At 41.6% G+C, this 18,701-nt stretch overlaps 1 long non-coding RNA gene across 2 annotated transcripts in view; it reads left to right on the top strand.

Moving 5' to 3' along the window:
- LOC309649663 overlaps positions 1–18,701 on the top strand; it is a 453,852-nt gene that overhangs the window by 163,939 nt on the left and 271,212 nt on the right. Inside the window, exon 2 of one of the 2 annotated variants that reach the window (XR_014257239.1) lies at positions 6,458–6,537. This is a non-coding gene — a long non-coding RNA (uncharacterized lncRNA). Of the gene's footprint in view, positions 1–908; positions 6,538–18,701 lie in introns of those variants that run through there. The other variant, XR_014257240.1, reaches the window with a different exon arrangement.

Raw genomic sequence — 18,701 nt, 5'->3', positions numbered from 1 at the left:
CTGACGCGGGAGCCAGTCTGACGCGGGACTCATTTTGACGCCGGAGCCAGTCTGACGCCGGAGCCAGTCTGACGCGGGACCCATTTTGACGTAGGACCCAGTCTGACGCGGGAGCCAGTCTGACGTCGGAGCCAGTCTGACGCGGGACCCATTTTGACGCCAGAGCCATTTTGATGCCGGAGCCAGTTGGACGCGGGACCTAGTCTGACGCGGGACCCAGTCTGACGCGGGACCCATTTTGACGCCGGAGCCAGTCTGACGCGGGAGCCATTTTGACGCCGGAGCCAGTCTGACGCCGGAGCCAGTCTGACGCGGGACCCAGTCTGACGCCGGAGCCAGTCTGACGCCGGACCCAGTCTGACGCCGGAGCCAGTCTGACGCGGGACCCATTTTGACGTCGGACCCAGTCTGACGCGGGAGCCAGTCTGACGCGGGAGCCATTTTGACGCCGGAGCCAGTCTGACGCCGGAGCCAGTCTGACGCCGGAGCCAGTCTGACGCGGGACCCAGTCTGACGCCGGAGCCAGTCTGACGCCGGACCCAGTCTGACGCTGGAGCCAGTCTGACGCGGGACCCATTTTGACGTCGGACCCAGTCTGACGCGGGAGCCATTTTGACGCCGGAGCCATTTTGATGCCGGAGCCAGTTGGACGCGGGACCCAGTCTGACGCGGGACCCATTTTGACGCCAGAGCCATTTTGATGCTGGAGCCAGTTGGACGCGGGACCCAGTCTGACGCGGGACCCATTTTGACGCCGGAGCCAGTCTGACGCGGGAGCCAGTCTGACGCGGGAGCTAGTCTGGCGCGGGACCCAGTCTGACGTCGGACCCAGTCTGACGCGGGACTCATTTTGACGCGGGAGCCAGTCTGACGCGGGAGCCAGTCTGACGCGGGAGCCAGTCTGACGCGGGACCCAGTCTGACGTCGGAGCCAGTCTGAAGCGGCAGCCAGTGGGTTTCTTCCGTCAGGCCTAGTCCAGCTCTGGCGCGTTTCCAGAGCCCCGCTAGAAAAAGAAACTTGCAAAGTCTGGCAGCTGGTGACGCAGAACCTGCGGAACCAGGACACGAGGGGCCGCGTCCACCCCCCCCCCCCCCCCCAGGCGGAGAGGAAGCACCAGCTCCAGGGCTCAACAGGTACCTGGGCCTGGCTGCTCGTTGCTCTTGGGGTCCCGGGGTCTTCTTCCGTCCCCTCTTCCGACAGCAGTGCTGTTAAAAAGGAAATTGGGGCATATTAAAATTGTAGGAGTTTATTTGGGCAAAAAGTATTTTGAATCACGCAGCATCCAGTCTAACTGGAGGAACTGTACAGGCAGAAGGGGTGGGAAAGAGGAAGCGGTACTGGCTTTTGCACAGTTACTTTCCTTTAGGTTTTGGCGGAGTCTGTCAGGCAGATGACCCGATGAGTGCTGGTTGACTAGTTTAAGATTCGTTCCTGGGAGAGCTGAAACTGTAATTAAGTCTCGGTTTGGTAACCTGGGGCTAGGCATCAATGACTCCATTTGGGGCTTGTTGTCTTGTATATAACACACAATTATATTAGAAGGGCCCTTTAAAAGCCGTGCATATTCACTTACCTCGGGTGCTTGAAGAGGGAGGAGAAGACATTTAAAGAGAGAGTGCTTTACCATTTGTTAGAAATGTGATTGTTGCGTTTTCTACTGGTGATTTATATTTACTGTTCAATAGATCAGCCTTTGACAGTTGTATTTTGGCTTGTCCATTTGGCGAATTCTTTACCCTTTAAGAAGAGTACGTGCGATTTACAAATATCCAACAATTGTTTAGCAGATTGTTTGTAAATGAAATACTAAAGCCAGCATGTTCACATGTCAGGGTCCCTAGGGAGTCAGGTGTCATTTAAACCAATTCATATGTCTATTACCTTTTTCATTACTGTTCTATGTGGTCTCTCTCTTTCTCTCTTAATCTCTCCATCTCTCTATCTCTCTCCTTTGCCACCATCTGTGCAGCTGCATTTATTTATGGACTCCAAGATGGCAGGGCCATAGGACAGAAGGTATCCAAATCCATGAGCCATTTAGGGGAGAGGCGCCCAGGATCACTTACAGTGAACTTGACACGTGTGAGAAATAAATCTTCCTTGCACTAAGCCACTAATACTCAGAGGTTGTTCATTTCAGAAGCTAGTATTAATCATTCTAACACAGGTCTCAAAACTGTTGCTTAATCTTTTTGTTGATGCAAATAAAGAAATACACATTTTAAACATTACTCATTTTTATAGTTTAAATTTTACTCTCTTTTTATAGGAATATGATGAGATCCCATTGCCCAAGTCTCTCCTTAAGAGATATTTGGCTCTTTGGGTGGATCAAATCTAATTTGATACCAGTTTTGTCAGATACGGTTCTCACAGCAGAATACCATTATTGGACCAGACATTAGGGAATTGAAAAGTAAAGTTTGTTTTACAACAGAATGTTAGCAGTTAAGATCAGATAAGTCTTCATGAGACTATATTCTTTTATATGAGTATGTTTTGTATGAATATATTTTAATGGACAGTTTTAGGCCATCCATCACTAAATACCCAAAGAAAATAGAGAAGATTAGTTAGTGGCTGGGTAAGATTTTTCCAAATTCTTTAAATTCTGTATTAAAAAATATTTGGAATATTTATTACATTTTTCAGTTTTCTGTAAAAATTTTGGAGTAATATACACAGTGCTCTCACTGGTCTCTCAGGTAAGAGTTGAAAAAGAAATTAGGTCACAGAAGTAGTTTAGGTTTTTTTTTCTCTTTTAAAAACGTTAGTGCATAAAACATACAAAGTCACCATTTGTTGTGTTGTTGGTTGCCAGAAATTATCTTTCTTCCATTTAGGAAGGTGATAACTCACCAGGATAATCAAAAATAAGAATTGAAATGCTGAAGAATTCAGACACTGTATAAACTGTGGGATTCCAATCTCTCGTTGATGGGAACTCAGTTACAAGCTCAGGTGTTCTGGTTAAGTGAGATTGCATCTCACATGGCTGCTTCTCCAGGTTATCTCTTTATCGTATAGGTTTTTACATAGAAACACGCTGTCACGTCCTCTCTCAATCCTGGTGTACAAAGTTGGATTAACACCTACGTGAGTTAGTAAAGATTTAGCAGGCTCACTTATCTCTACATGGTATTCTGTACCAGACGGGGCCTTGCAAGATGCTTTGGTAGAACTTGGTGGGGAATATATATTCTTTTAATGAATTAAGAAATAAATTACTATCTCACCATATTCATGCTTGGTAAATGCTGTTATGTGAGAAAAAAAACCCAAAAAATCTATAGACTACCCAAATTATTGTTTGCCAAACATGAAGTGCTGCCACGTGGAGCTTGCTGATTGTATAACAACTACTAACTTAAATGTAAAGGTCATCTCCCCTTTTGCCATAACATTATGATCAAAAACATTCACCCATGCTTTTAAAAATAACTCCTCTGGCACTGAGAAGGACAGAAGAGAGAAAAAGAATAAGAAAGTAGAGTCATAAGTTTCACTGCTCTTCCTGCCAGTATATACAAACCCACATCCAAAGCACATCTCATTTACATGCCTGTTTATTTTGTTTTCATGGCTGTCTGGAAGCTGGGACCTTTCTTTTTCTCTGAACTGAGACAAAGAGATATAAAGATAAACTCTGACCCTGCTTAGCTCCCCGTAATGTCTTTGGTCTTCCCATTCCCACCATGGCAAATGTTCTTATCACTGATGGACTTTGGTGTATGTGTAGATGGGTCACCAAAGGTTTGGAGAGAATATTGTGAATTCTTTTGTTTATTAATTTTGAATTGGAAGTTTTTGCCCTAGGAGTTACAAATTCGACTTGGTTTTAGGAAGATTTGAAGTAGGTGTAAGGAACATAGCAGGAGACTAAATCATTTCATAGAAACGGAAACTGAATTTACAGAGATTTTAGAGTGGGTTATAGCATCCCTGAGCAGCAGTTATTGATAGATTTTTGTTCCTATTGTTGTTAACGAGCACTTTGCATCAGAGATTGCTCTATTTACTTTATAAATATTTACATGTTTAATCTCAATAACAGTTCTATGAGGTAAGCATTATTATTATCCCCATTTTACAGATGAGGAACATGAGGCTCAGAGAATTTAAGACACGTGTCTGAGGCCACACAGCATGTACATGAAAGAGCCTGCTTTGAGCCCAGATAGTATAGTTCTCAAGCGCTGTGTTCTTCTGCCACTATTTGCTCATTCCCCATATTCTTTTCCTCATGAAACCCCCTCTTTTTAAACTAGGCACTGTTTTCTTCCTTAGATACAAATGTATACTTGATACAAATCTTTCCTTAAGAAGGTTTCTTTCCCAACATTGAGTTACTGTCATCCCTGTAGGGATGGAAGTACCGATTTCTCAGACTGTACTCCACATCAGGCTGGCCTTACTTCTAGGGGATTTTCAGAAATTGAATCCTCCTAAAATCAATTCCTAAAAACAGCACGGTTTTCTCTCATTGAGTTACTGGTTTCTCTCTCGCATTCTGCTGATTTCAAAAGGGTGCCTTCAGTTGCCATTTCATCTTCTAGAACCTGGCAGGGGCTGATTTCTCTGTTTTCACCTACTCCCTTCCTTTCTTAAATAAGAATGATAGTGATTTGAATGGAGATAGAAAACCCTTATAGGGAATAACAACAAGGAGGTCCAGCACTGCCTCACTAAGTGAGAAAAATACTCTGGTGAAAGATTTTATATTTTTCAAGGAGAATAAGAAATCTCCCCATAAACCTCTGCAAACTCAGCCTTGAACACAAAGTAGGAAGGAGCTTCGAAAATGGGCTTTAAACCGGGTATAACCAACAATGTGTGCACGCAGCAATTCATTCTGGGATTGTTCTGCTGAAACGTAAACTCAGCAGCGAAATGGATGCTGCATGCTTTGGGGTTCTTAGCCCGTTCACATCTATGCTCTGAAAGAAGAATGCCATGAACGAAGTGCTACTAATTTGTTGTAAAGTCAACAGTTCCCCAAGGGCTTTCAAATAAAACAGGCCCTTTATTCTCTAGGTCTACAGCTCCTTATGTTCATGGTACTTTCTGCCATTGCAAACTCTAAAGTAAATGGAACACTTTCCTTGGCTTTTTATTGCCCTTAAAATTGATTGGTCCAAATTGTCTGAACCCTTATGATCTGGCCACTACTGATCTATCTTGTGTCATCCTTTGATCCCTCATGGTCTGGAAACTACTGATCTATCCAGTGTCATCCCTTGCAGTTTTCTCCTTTGAACTACATGATCCTACTGTATTTTAATTTCTCTCTGATTCTTCATACCCACTCTGCTTTTATCTTTGCACTCACTCTTCCATCCTTTTGGAATTCGTGCTCCTAACCATGCTTCTGCATCTTTTTTCACACAGCTACTTCCAGTCATCCACCTGGGTCTTACCTAACCCTAGGGAGCTTTTCCACCCTGCTTCCCTACACGGATCAGGTACCTGGCATAGGTTTTGCCTCTCAAAGGTTTATCCCACATGTGACCATTAATGTATGAGCATTTAATTGGTCAAGACACTCTTCAGAAAGAGGGAGCTGTTAATAAGTATGTAGGGACAACAGGGGTAAATCAGGGATGTCCAGGGAAAACTGGTCTATCTTGTCAACAACTTTGGCATTTTTTGTTGAATTGCATACTTCCCCCACCGTTTATAAATTACAGGAAAAGAAGAGCCTCATTTGTATGTTGTTTTCTCCTTATTTCCTAATTTGCTACATCTTATTGCTTAATGCGTAATTGGAGTTCAAAAGTAATAACTTGTATATAACAGCAGGTATAGATATAAATATATAAAATATACATACAAAATAGTAAAATAATGTATTTATAAACAAGTGTATAACAGCAAAATACAAACTAATGTGCGTATATGACAGCTGTCGGGCAGTGAGCTGGCTGCAATAACCGGAAATACTGATGTTTTCGGCTCTCATCTTACGGGTGAGGAGTCTGAGGCGTGAAGAGGTTAGATGAAGCTGAGATTCAGCCTCCAGTCAGCCAGATACTTAACCATGAGCTTCAGCTGTGCTGTCCTGCTTTTGCCAAACTCCTTGGCAGTTTCCAAGAGTCATCTTAACATGCTGTTCTCTTTGATTTGTCCTTCCAACTCTCCATTGGGCCCAGTAGCCAATACAGGTCATTATTGATGTGACTTATCATTATTCCAAACAGGAAGGAACCTGAGGAGAGTACAAAAACAAAACACAAAACAAAATATTTCATGTTGGTAAGGTTAGGGGAGATATTGGGGGAAAAAAAAGGGAAAAAAATTGCTAAAAATCTGGACTGGATGTGTTTGAATGAAAGAGTCTTTCTGGCCATGAACTGGCAATCAGGATCAAGCTAGTTGAAATTCTTCATAGAGTTTGAACAGATGCCATGCAACTTCTGACATTAAACATCATCAATATGACTTTTATTTCTGTTTCCAGCTGAAAGGGTCATTACCGTGATCTGTGGGATGGTTCTGCACACGAGCCGGTATTTCTCTTTCCTCTCGTCAGACTTGGAGGTAAGATAAGTTCACAGAGAACTTTAACAAATCTAAACAGTGGCATTTATGTCAAATAACTTTTGCCTTTGTAGCTTCTAACTTGGGTTGCTTTTAACATCTAGGGATTCCGTTTTGCTTTATCTTCTAGTTTGTGTTGAATAGTATCCATGCTCTGATCTTAAGAAAAAATACATACCTGAAGCCTCCTTCTTCATCACTTGACATAGTTATGTGCATTCCATGCATTAGAACATTTTTGGGTTTTCAGCTTTCTCAATATATCATGCTTTCCCATTATAGCACATCACAACCTGACTGGTAGAAACTATGATTGTCTGGTGCCAAGAATAACCAAACAAGGCTCAAAATACCAATCTGATATTATCCCAGGGTAAGCTGAGTTGGAAACTGAAGACAACTGAACTCATAGCCCTTTTAGTCTAAGGGGAATATGGTGAAGGTCATGGCAGGGGCAGAGGACTCCCCACAGTGTCCCCTAAGTACGAAGTTTCCGATAGGAGTAGTATTTAGAGGGCAGTTTGGGTTATCCAGCGTTAGTGTTCCACAGCTTCTCAGCTACTTGCTAAGTGTGTGCGTGCCCATCCACTCCTGCTGAAGAACTGAATGAGATAGAAAATGTTAAAGAGTAAATGACAGAGTTGAGAAATTCCATGATATCTTTCAAAGATGGGATCATAGGTTAGAGTTCATAATAGTTTTTAAAGTATTCTACTTTAAGACCTATTGAGATATTTTAATTATATTAGAGACTTAATCACCATTTTGGAAATGAAAGGCCCAATTTTAAGTCCCTGGAGGTTTGTGTATTAGAGTTATTATTCTTCTTTCCAAAACAGTACGTTTTCATTTTGCTACAATTTTTAATTCTAATCTTTTTTAAAAAAATTAATTTTATTTATCTTTGGCTGCGTTGGGTCTTCATTGCTGCGCACGGACTTTCTCTAGTTGCGGCGAGCAGGGGCTACTCTTAGTTGCGGTGCATGGGCTTCTCATTGTGGTGGCTTCTCTTGCTGCGGAGCACGGGCTCTAGGCGTGCGGGCTTCAGGAGTTGTGGCTCGCGGGCCCTAGAACGCAGGCTCAGTAGTTGTGGCGCATGGGCTTAGTTGCTCCGCGGCATGTGGGATCTTCCCGGACCAGGGCTTGAACCCGTGTCCCCTGCATTGGCAGGCGGATTCTTAACCACTGCGCCACCAGGGAAGCCCTCTAATCTTCTTTATATTAAGATGTTGGAGTTTATGTCATCATCAGTGAGGTATTTATTTATTTAGTCAAAGGAGGAACATGTTGGAATTTTTAAGATTAACAAATTGTTATCTTATAGAATAAAGGGGACTCTCCAGATATTCTGTTTGGTGCTCTGATTTCATGAACTTTCTCTCTTTGCACAAAGTCACTGAACCCTTCAGGCAAAGTTTTCCAATTATTATTATTATTTTTAGTACTTCTAGCTCCTGGAAATCCAAGATATCCATAGAAGTTCAGACATATTTAGATGTTGATCAGAATCAAATAGGTACACTCCGTGTAGGTGTATTCCTATTCCTCTAGTGCAACTAACATGAAAGTTATCATCTGCAAACAAAACAACATAAAAACAAAAACAAAAAATGACAGTTATTAAGGCTTAGTATGTGTCAGAAACTCACTAGAGAGCTTTGGATACAAGCATGAATAAGGTATAATTCCTAACCTTGCAGAATTCACAGTCTAGTGGGAGACAAAGATAAACAAATAGCTATAATTCAGTGCACTATGTTCTATAAATGAGACATACAGAGTTCTGTTAGAACACTGGTAAAGGAGTGGTTGATTTCTCTGAGGGAGTTTTGGAGAGTTACAGAAGAAAAGATAAACTTTGAATTAGATATTAGAGGGTGAGTTGATTCCCCAGGTAGACAGGTGAGGCAGGCCACTCCAAGGAGTGGGAAAAAGTCCCCTGAACATGTTGGGAGGATGGGAAGTGGTCCATGGACAGAACACTGATCAGAGGACGGGGAAAGCAGGACATCTCAGCAGGAGCACATGTGCCAAGGGACTTACAGATAATGTGGAGGAGGTTAAACGTGGGTGTCCTACCAGGTCAGGTATCATGGGATGGTGAAGAGACACCTGACCTGAGAACCTGGCCACCTGTGTGCAAGCCCTGATCCTGCCATTATCAAGAAAGTATCACTCAACGCAAATTCTTCACCTTTCTTACCTCTCAAACGAGGCAGTTCCTGCAGCACTAAAATTCTGATTTTTTAGATTGAGGATAATGTTTCATCTGAAGAAATACTAAGTTAGAAAAATGAGCTATGTTTGTCTCCAAAACTAGAAATATATTTAATTCCTATTCTAGTAGTAGTTGCGTCAGCTTATAAATAGAACTGAATTTATATGGTGTAATCAAGCAGGAGACTTGATGTATAGGCTGACGATCTACAAATACCCTCAGTGAAATATTATAAATGAAGAATGGAACATCACATCCTCCAAATTTGTAAGAGAAGAAATAATGGCCTGAGACAAAGGACAGGACTATTTTTTAGACTAGACTTAAAAGCCTCCCTAATCTTTGAGAGCATCTGGGCTGCATTGCAGACTCCCTCGAGGGGTTGGGAAGGGCTACTCTAGACACTGGAGGGCAGGCAAGTGAGCTCTTGACCTGCAGAAGAGGAAGGAGGAGTTGAAGTAATAAGACGCCAGGGCAGTAATTTGCAGGCTGAACTGGAGGAACGATGGACTTCAAGAAGCTCAGACCTGATGCTGTCTTACTGGCTTTCAGCTATCCACTGGCAATCGGCACAAGGATACCACTCCAGCAAGCATAGCACCCAGGATTCCTCACTGCCTTTTAGGGAAGTTCCATTGACTCAACATCTGCTGTATATTTGGCACCACTGTACTCACTCTACACACAGGGAAGCGCTGAGAGGGAGAAAGGGTATGTTGACATATACTGAACACTTACTAAGTACTGCAGGCTGTGCAGTGTGCAGTGCTCTTCAGGTAACAGCATCTCGTTTAAATCTCAGAGCAGTATGTAATTATTATAATCTCTCCTTTGTGTAAAATGAGGAACCTGAAACACAGAAACGATAAACAAAGCTGCCCAAAGTAAGGGGCAGAGTCAAGCTTTGAACCTAGAATTCTCTGATTCCAAAGGCCATGCCTTGTTGCAACATCCTAGGAGAGTATTGTCAACCAATTCCCGATAGGATTGGTTTCTCACTGGGGCATTGCTTATAATCTGCTGGAAGATTTTCTTTAATAAAAATGTTCCATTTGACTCTATTCCTGCAGGTGGTAGAGACACAGTAATGGCTGACACATGACCAGTGGAAGGGTGTCCATTTTTCTTTCTTTCTTCAGTTAAAGTTCTGAATTGGATCCAGCTGTTCCTTGATGCAGAGGCCAAAAGACCCCAATATCCTGCTCTTTGTTTTCCTGGAAGTTATTGGCTATTGTTAGCCATGGAGGCCAGGTTGGAAGCCCTTAAAGAACTAAAAAGTTGGTCAGTGGTTACTGGGGAGCAAGGTCATGGAACAGTGGAGATGATGGTATTTTAAGATCAAGCCTCAGTTTCAGGTCTGGCTAAAGCCATGTGTTGCCCCTCATAGGGTATCATCTATAAATAGACCTTAACAAAGAAGCCAAGTGGACCCTGTTCATTCTTTACTTAGAGCAAATAATAATGTAATGATTTTAGCAATAATTCTCATGACTTCTCAAGTCATTATTGCATGCTAAAATCCAGAGCTAAGCTGTTCATGCACATCATCATCATCATTTTTATCTCTAACATTTACTGAGCACTTATTATGTACCATGCTCTTGTACTAAGCGCCTCAGTCTTCACCATCCTGTAAGGTAAATGCTAATATATTCCTCATATTTCAGGCAAAGGAGCTGAACCCTAGGTTAACTAGCTGTTTTAATATACTTTGATTAGTTAATGACAGAAGCAGGGGACTAGAACAGAAATGTTTACTGAGATTCTCAAAGAGCTAGAAAGCAGTTGCAATAGGATTAAAAGGAAGGGACAGAAAATAGCAAAACTATTGAGAGGACTGAGCAATTTGTCAACTTCTTGTACGATGCCAGCATTAACCCTCTGCCTCTTTTAGTGCCTGTTCTCTCTTTTTGTCTTCTGGTTCTGCAGCCAGAGGGGGCTGACCATTTGGATTGGCACAGTCTTAGGATGTCTAGAAATGGGATTCCCAAATATCCTACTAAAGTGCAACTCCACTGAGATGACCAAGCATGCTCTTGGTCGGGCAATACTTTTATGGATCAGCTTGGTTAGAATAAGAAACTCACTCACGATAAACTTGGAACTCAAAAGGGATTTTTGTCTTCCAAATGTCAGATGTGATAGAGGGCTGTTGGTGAGTCACTCACTTTTTCAAGGAATACAGGCATAATTCCCAGCGGAATAATGAGCCTCAGCCCACTGGCGCCCAAGGAGCTAACACAATGGGCAGATGTCCGAACCCTACTGGCCACATCCCAGATGCAAACAATAGAACACTGGCCAACTTCTACTAAAGAGAATTTCTGAAGCCATGGTATTGCCTTGGCCAGCCAAAGATGCATTACGAGACCACAGTTATCCACAATAGTCTCACTTCATAAAGAAGGAAAGGATTGGGGAGGGGAAGTAATGTGAGCTTACATTCTCTGATGGAGTTTGAGGAAAAGCGCTCAGAGATTTTGCCTCTTTGCCCTTTTGGATGATGGATTGCTTCAGTTTTATGAAATGCTGGGGCTAAATCCCTTCAGGGTTGGGACTACATGAATATTAATTGGTCCCAAATAAGAAGAGTAAGGCCTTGCTCATTGCCGGTCTGGGACAGTCATCATCATTGGTCTTTTCCAGACTCACTCTTTGTTTTAAAGGAGATCTTTTTAATGGGGGAAACTCAGAGAGTTAGACTTGGGAAGGAGATTTTATTAAGCTTTCCACAGTCATGAGTTATTTATTCCTCAAAAATTGCATCATGTTAAAGAACCATAATGACATTGAATTATCTAAGCAGATCCTATTTCATATCCTCTAAAATGGATGCAGATTACAAAATTTAGAATAAGCTCTTTTTACAGTTCCTAGAATTTTGTGTATTTGTGTGTTTATGTTAAGTAGTACTTTCATACATATCATCTTCCCTCAAGGTAAATAAAGCAGATATTATTCTTCCTCTTTTACAGGCAAGGTCAGTGATGAAATAAGTTGCAAATGATAGATCACAGTGAGTGAGTGTCAAAACTGGGAACTTTAATCTGGGTCTCCTGATTATAGGCTCCCTCTATTGTCTATGTATGTCCTCTCCAGTCCATATGGGTCACTCCCTGCTTTCTACCACTCATTCCATTAATAGGTTCAGCCCTGGTTATGACATCTTCTCCATAAACAGGAGGAGAAGGAGGCCAGAGAAAATTATATTTGTAAAGTTCACCTGGAGCCAAGAAACAACTTTTGCTTTCTTGGATGTATTAAATTTGGGCACAAACCGTTTGTCCGGGAGGAGCGATTTAGTGCTAACCTTAGGGGAGGAGAGGAAATTGTTTCCTAAGGCATGTTTAGAGGTGAGTTTTCTCCAGTGAATAGAATTCTGTCAATCACACTAAGACAATGAAAAATAGGAAATACAGATGCTTTTGGCTATGTAGGCTCAAAAACATAAACATTAAAAATCACATTTAGTAATTTAAAGGAGGTTTTCTCAGAGCCACTGAATATCTATACACAGTTCCCTTGGGACATAATTCTGAAAGCTAAGAAGACTTTTGCTAAATTAGGGGAAAATAAAACAGAACAACTCCCCCTTGACTTCCAGAAGATTCCAGCCAAGCCTGAGTTCTAACCCTCTTAGATTTGGAATGGGTTCTAAACTTGGCAAAAAAGCACTAACCCATCCCTACTGGAAATCTCTCCAGAGAGTCAGTTCCAGCTTTCCAAAAACTTGCAGCCCAGATATGTTTGGCTCCACATCTGAACCTTTGTAATATTTGACATCTATTAGCAATTACCAAGTCAGCTTCAGAAACCTAAAATCAAGCTAAACTCCAATGGGTGTATTAAGTCAAACTGATAAGATTGCCATACAATTTAAGCAAACATCGAACCTGACTTGAAAACCCATGTGAAGGCTCACTCACACTTTTGGCAAAGGCTCACAGATCTTCAGAGATATTAATGAGGAGGAAGAAGAGGGAGATCTCAGTTTTCTCTTCTAATCCATTGCTTCCATGCAGCTACTGGATTCCATAACCTCAGAGGACAGAGATCCTGAAACTAGCATAACAATGGCCCCTGTGAAATCAGAGTTCTTTAAAAACAAGGTGATAATTTTTCCTAATCTGAGTTAACCCAGTGGAGCTGGTAACAGAACTAGAAAATGACTGTTTTGACTTCACCAAGAGATTGGCAGCTTTTAAGCTGGGAAAAACCAGATAAGTTTGCTAAAAAAGACAGAAAAGCACTTACAGATCAGATAAGGTATTAATCCAATTTGGGACTCTCTAGAGAACGGAGAGGAAGTGACGGATTAGAGGAGTCTGATCTGGCCTAAAAGCTGAGAAGACCCTCAGAGTGGCTGATGGACTTTTCAGGTTGTTGGGTTGGCTGCTTGTTTCTTTAAAGGATGCTTAGTGTAGAAAAGCTGCCTATACATTTTGCTCTTGTAAGCTTTGGGGCTTTCATAACCTTGCAGGTTGTTTGCAAATGTCTAAGGCTCATGGACAGCTGTCTAAGAAGTAACATATGCTGTATCCATTTGAGGCAGCAGGAAGTAGCTGGGAAAGCCATGGGCCCAGCCCAAGCATTCTGCCACTTAAAACAGCAGTGTGACCTTGAGGTAAATCATTTAATTCCTCTTAGCCTCAGTTTCTTCAGCAGTAAATGGTTATTATAATATTTTTCATAGTGTTATCATGAAAACTGAATGAAATAATGTATATGCAATCACTTAGCACTGTGTCTACCATAGAATATGGTAGAAAGGTTATTTAAATCTATAAGGAAATGCAAAATCTGCCTCCCCTTCTACTCATTCATCCCTTCCACCTCCTCATTATTTCTAGGAAAAGGAAATCTAAGCTTCTCTCTGGAACACTATTTCATGATATTATGATAAGTACTGGACTCCTAGCTTATAGCGGCCTTCCACCTCCAAATCAGAGCAAAGGAGGAGGCAAGACAGAATGTATATTCATTATCATTCCTCTCCTTTCCTTTCCCTTCTGCCTATTTTATTATCCATTCTGCCTGTTTTCCTTAAATTCATGGTGATTATTTTTTCTTTATTTTAAGGTGGTATATTTTACCATGTTCACAATAAATGATTAGAGTCTTTAACTGAACAGGAATGCTATGAGGTCTAAATAGTAGCTTTTCACTGATATTTTATGATCCACTGAAACACTGATTTCCTCTATGCAGCAGGAAAAGCTTTCATAAAAATGACAGAGAATTCCCTCTCCCTCACCCCCTGTGTCTCCCACCCTATACAAAGGCTCCACCATCTCTTACAGGTCCCATTGTCAATAGGATAATAACATGTTTGCTTTTACTTTATTATGCTTGTATTTTGTAGGTATTGTGGCAGCCAACTGAGTGCTTGATAGGATTATGACAAACTGCTGATGAATTGTAGTTTTAATTGTGTCTTAAAAAATAGCAAGAAAAAGTATTCCTTATAATACCACTCTCTAAACAAATGTATGGACACCAAGGAGGGAAAAGCAGGGAGGGGGGGAGGTGGTGGTGGTGGTGGTGGGATGAATTGGGAGATTAGGATTGACATGTATACACTGCTATGTATAAAATAGGTAACTAATAAGAACCTGCTGTATAAAAAAATAAATAAATAAAATTCAAAAAACAAACAAAAAAGTAATACCACTCTATATTTTTTGTCATCATAGTTAACATTATTGCAAAGCACAAAGTTAATGACAGCATTCATGTCAGTACGTCATGGCTGTCTCAAGTGAAGTAGTTTTTGTTTCATCATTATAGGACTCAGTCTTTGAAAGACAGCATCAAGCAAGGTACCTAGGGGATTGGAAGGCAGGACAGAGAAGTGGCTTTGGAGGTTTTGACATTTGGAGTCTGACAACCTCTTTTCCCAACTGGCTCTGTTAGGTACTAGTTGTGTGAAATCAGGCAAGTCATTTAACCTAAGTGTATTCTGTCACCTGTAAAAATAGGATTATAAAACTTACTTCTCAGAGTTATCCCAAAGATTAACTGAGATTATAATGTGTGAAGTGCTTGGTAAAGAGATGAGAACAGTTGGTGTTAGATGACTGGTAGCTATCGGTGAGGTTGAGAAACACTAGTGAAGATGACAAGCAATGGGCGAGACTTTCAGGATTGGAGTGAAATAGCTGCAGCAGTGATCTTCTGTGTAGCATCAATGATCCGCTTGTGATTGCTCTGCTTTCCCCATGTTGCATCATGGAGATGATGCATTTGAGACCTGGTGGAACCATCGGCTTTCTGTTGCTGTAGCTTTCAGGGTTTTCAAAGTGAAGCTCATTTATCTGTTGGAGAGGCCATATCTATGCATAAGAGGAAGCCTGAGCCTGAGTCTGGGTGAAATCCTTTTAAATCGCTGACCCTCAAGTAGTGAAAGTCCCTCCTACCTCCCTTCCTACCCTATCTACTGCCCTCATTCCTTTTTTTCCTTTGTCCCATTCGTTTATATATTCAACAATATGTTTGAGTACTAATTATGAACCAGTCATTTGTTGAGACTTTATACAAAAAAGCAGTAAACTGTGTGCTGTCCTTGCTCTCACAGAGCTGATATTCTAGTGGTGGGGGGAGGAGGGGCAGCAAGTAAGGACGTAGGGAACCAAATAAAGAGTATGTATGTAGAGGTGGCAGTAAGCACTGGGTGAAATATGACACTGCATAATAGGATAGAGGCTGATGGCGGGGTTAGGCTAGGGAAGATGTTTCTGATAAAGGATGATTTGAGCAGAGACCAGGAAGGGAGGTAAAGGAGGGAGTCATATGATCTTCTGGAGGAAGAGCATTTGGCAGAGGGAAGAGCCATTGCAAAGTCTGGACGGAGGCACAGTGAGGAAGCCCAAGATGGCGGGGTTTACTTGGAGTTGGATGTGAAGCCATCGGAGGATTTTGAGTGGATGAGGGACGTAATAAAATGTAGCTTTTTAGAATGATCTTCTGGATCCTATTTGGGACATGGCTGCAAAACACTGATTAGCAAAGAACAATCAGAAAATAAAGCATATTCTCAGAATGGAAACTTCTGCTTTTCTGTTGACTAGTAATGTTTAGCTGAAAACAAGCAAGTGAAATGCTAATATTTCTGTCTAGAGATGCAGATTCTAGCTTTTCCCTCTTACTTTCTCTTTCCTTCCCTTCTCTGTTCTCCTTGGCTTATGAAATATTATTCTTCCTGCCAGGTAATTCACTTGAGTCATGAATACTCATTTATTTCAATAATCGATATAAGAAAACCAAGCCTATGTCCTTTTCAGTGTTCCACACTCATTTTTGAGGTTGCCCATGACTCAGTTTCCCCAACAGTCTTCTCTGAGAACCTCCAAGGAAAACTGCAAGGAGAACGTGTTCTTCCTGATGGTCAGTTTGTCCTGCGTGTCATTCCTTTGCTTGGAAAAGAAAGAGCACTAATTTGAGAAGAAGTTACTCTTCTCCTTCGGTAGGAATGTGGATAGAGTCAGGAACAGTCACCTCTGGTACTTTTGATTAATTTATGGGCCATCATCCTAATAATTAGTGCTAAATTTATTGAAGACTTACTATGTGCCAAGCATATTGCTAAGTGCATTGCATGCAATGCATTGACTTCTTTAAGGCTCACTGCTATGATCATCCCATTTTTGTAGATAGTAAGACTGAGTCTTGAAGAGGTTCAGCAGTTTTCTCAATGTCATATACTTAACAATTTGTACAGGCAAGACTCTACCTAGGTCTGTCTGATTCAAAGTCTGCACACTCCACAGCCATGCAGTATTGCTTTTCAGTCACTCACTCTCTCATGGAAATAGTTATTAAATGGGAAATTATGAACTGCACCAGGTATTTTGTTAGGGCAGGAAGTGGAATGCATTTGTAGCTGTATAAGTCCAATCTAATGTAAAATGGTATTTCTTCAAAGTGTTGACCTTATTTTATGTCCACCAAAATCTTGAACTAGGAAAATGGAGACTTTTCCTATAATGGAAAATTGTGCCCCTTTTTATAATTATTAAGGGTTGGAGTGCAACATTAAAGAGTCTGCACTCCAAAAAATACCTTAGGTCCATTTTTCTCTGAATAGAGACAGTCTCACATTCAGTTATTTCATGCTAAGTGCTTTACTTACTGTCAGAATATGTTTATGAGTGACCCTCCCATCCTTCCCACCAAAAGGAACCAGTTTTCAAGAGGAATAAGAAAGATTTCAATGGCTAAAGCCAACACACACCTCTGCCTTGGTAATGATAATGCAAGTCTTCTGTTTCCAGTCAGAGCTGAAAGATTGGTAGGTTCTGCTAGATGAAGCCATAAGACTGCTTTTCTTGGTGCATGGATGTGTCTATGGTGTATCTTTCCAGGATCTCCTTGCAACTTATCTTTTTATCATCTCATTAGCACGGGAGGCATTTGATCATGTTTTGTCCCAAGTTACAGAAGGAGAAAAGGAGCCTGAGAGAGCTTGGGTTTCATGAATCACCCAGGATCTTGAAGATCCTTGACTAGAACCTGAACGCATTAGCTAGGGTTCTCCAGAGAGGCAGGAACCACTTTTATATATTTATATATGTGTGTGTGTGTATATTTTATACACACACACACATATATATACACACCCATACATACGTAAATTGAAATCGGCTCATGTGATTTCAGAGTCTGCCAGGTCCCAGGATCTGCAGTTGGCAAGCTGGAGACTCAGGAGGGCCAATGGTATAGTTTCAGTCTGAATGCTTGCAAGCTGGAGATGAAAGAAGAGCTGATATTTTAGTTGAGTCCGAAGGCAGAGATGAAATGACGTCCCTGCTCAAGTGGTCAGGCAGGAGAACTTTCCCCTTACTCATGGAAGGGTCAGGCATTTGTTCTGTTCAGGCGCTCAGCTGCCTGGATGAGGGCCGCCTCCATTAGCAGGGTAATCAGCTCTACACACTCTACCAGTTTATAAGTTAATCTCATGCAAAAACACCCTCACAGACACACCCAGAATACTGTTTGACCAAGTATCTGGATACCTCATGGCCCAGTCAAATTGACACAAAAAATTAACCATCGAGCTGAGTCTCGGGCTCCATGCCTGTGCCCTGTGTGTAAGACTGTGCTCCCTTTTAATGCTCCCCACAACACACACGCACACAAAGCAGTAATACAGTAGCAGGAAAACAAACATAAGAGGGAGAAAAACAAATAAGCAGATTTTGGGGGGAAGAATATTCTCCTAAATGAGAAAGGAACTTAGAAACAGGATTGCATCTAAACATATGACTTTATTAAAATTATTTGTCATAGGTTAACATTCACCTGAGTATCCTGGCCACACACAAGATACAGACACAGGCGTTTTAAAAAAATTGGCAATGGAAATCACAACAGAGATTGCTTGTACATTTTAATATGTCCCGAATGTGAATCAATACTTCAGTAAGTTCCTGATTCATTGCATACCTTGAAGTGACCCAGGGGCCTTTCAGCACTCCAAGTGGCATCCAGCCCGCTTGCCTTGGCCTGCCTAAGAAAACCACAGCTCACTGCCTTGCTCCACACACTCAGCAAGAAGACGAAAGGGGACTGGGTGAGAGAAAACATTCCGGGCAGCACCAACTCCATTTAGAAAGCCCCGGGACAATTGAGGGGTAATGTGTCTTGACTTCTGACACTGTTAAATGCTCTGCTACTACTTTTCTTTCCATTTCTCACCTTCCTGAAGTAGGAGGGAAATGAGGGGAAAAGGAAAATTTGGCAGAAACTCTACCTCGGAGAAAGAAAATCTTATTTGAATCAAGGTCCTACACTGAGGAGCCCTCATTACATTTGCTTTGATAACTGGTTAACTCTTTATTAACTAGCCCACAAAAACTTGCGAAGGTCGGTTGGGAGGAGGGACTAGGAATGCTTAGTTTGCAAGATGAGTGTAAGGAGGGAAACTAAAATAAAAGAAAAATCAGTGCCT

The sequence above is a fragment of the Balaenoptera physalus genome (assembly GCF_965194825.1).
Source record: "Balaenoptera physalus genome assembly, chromosome: 20".
NCBI lineage: Eukaryota > Metazoa > Chordata > Mammalia > Artiodactyla > Balaenopteridae > Balaenoptera > Balaenoptera physalus.
Note: the sequence above shows the minus strand (reverse complement) of the source record. Positions and strands in the feature narration are given on the sequence as shown.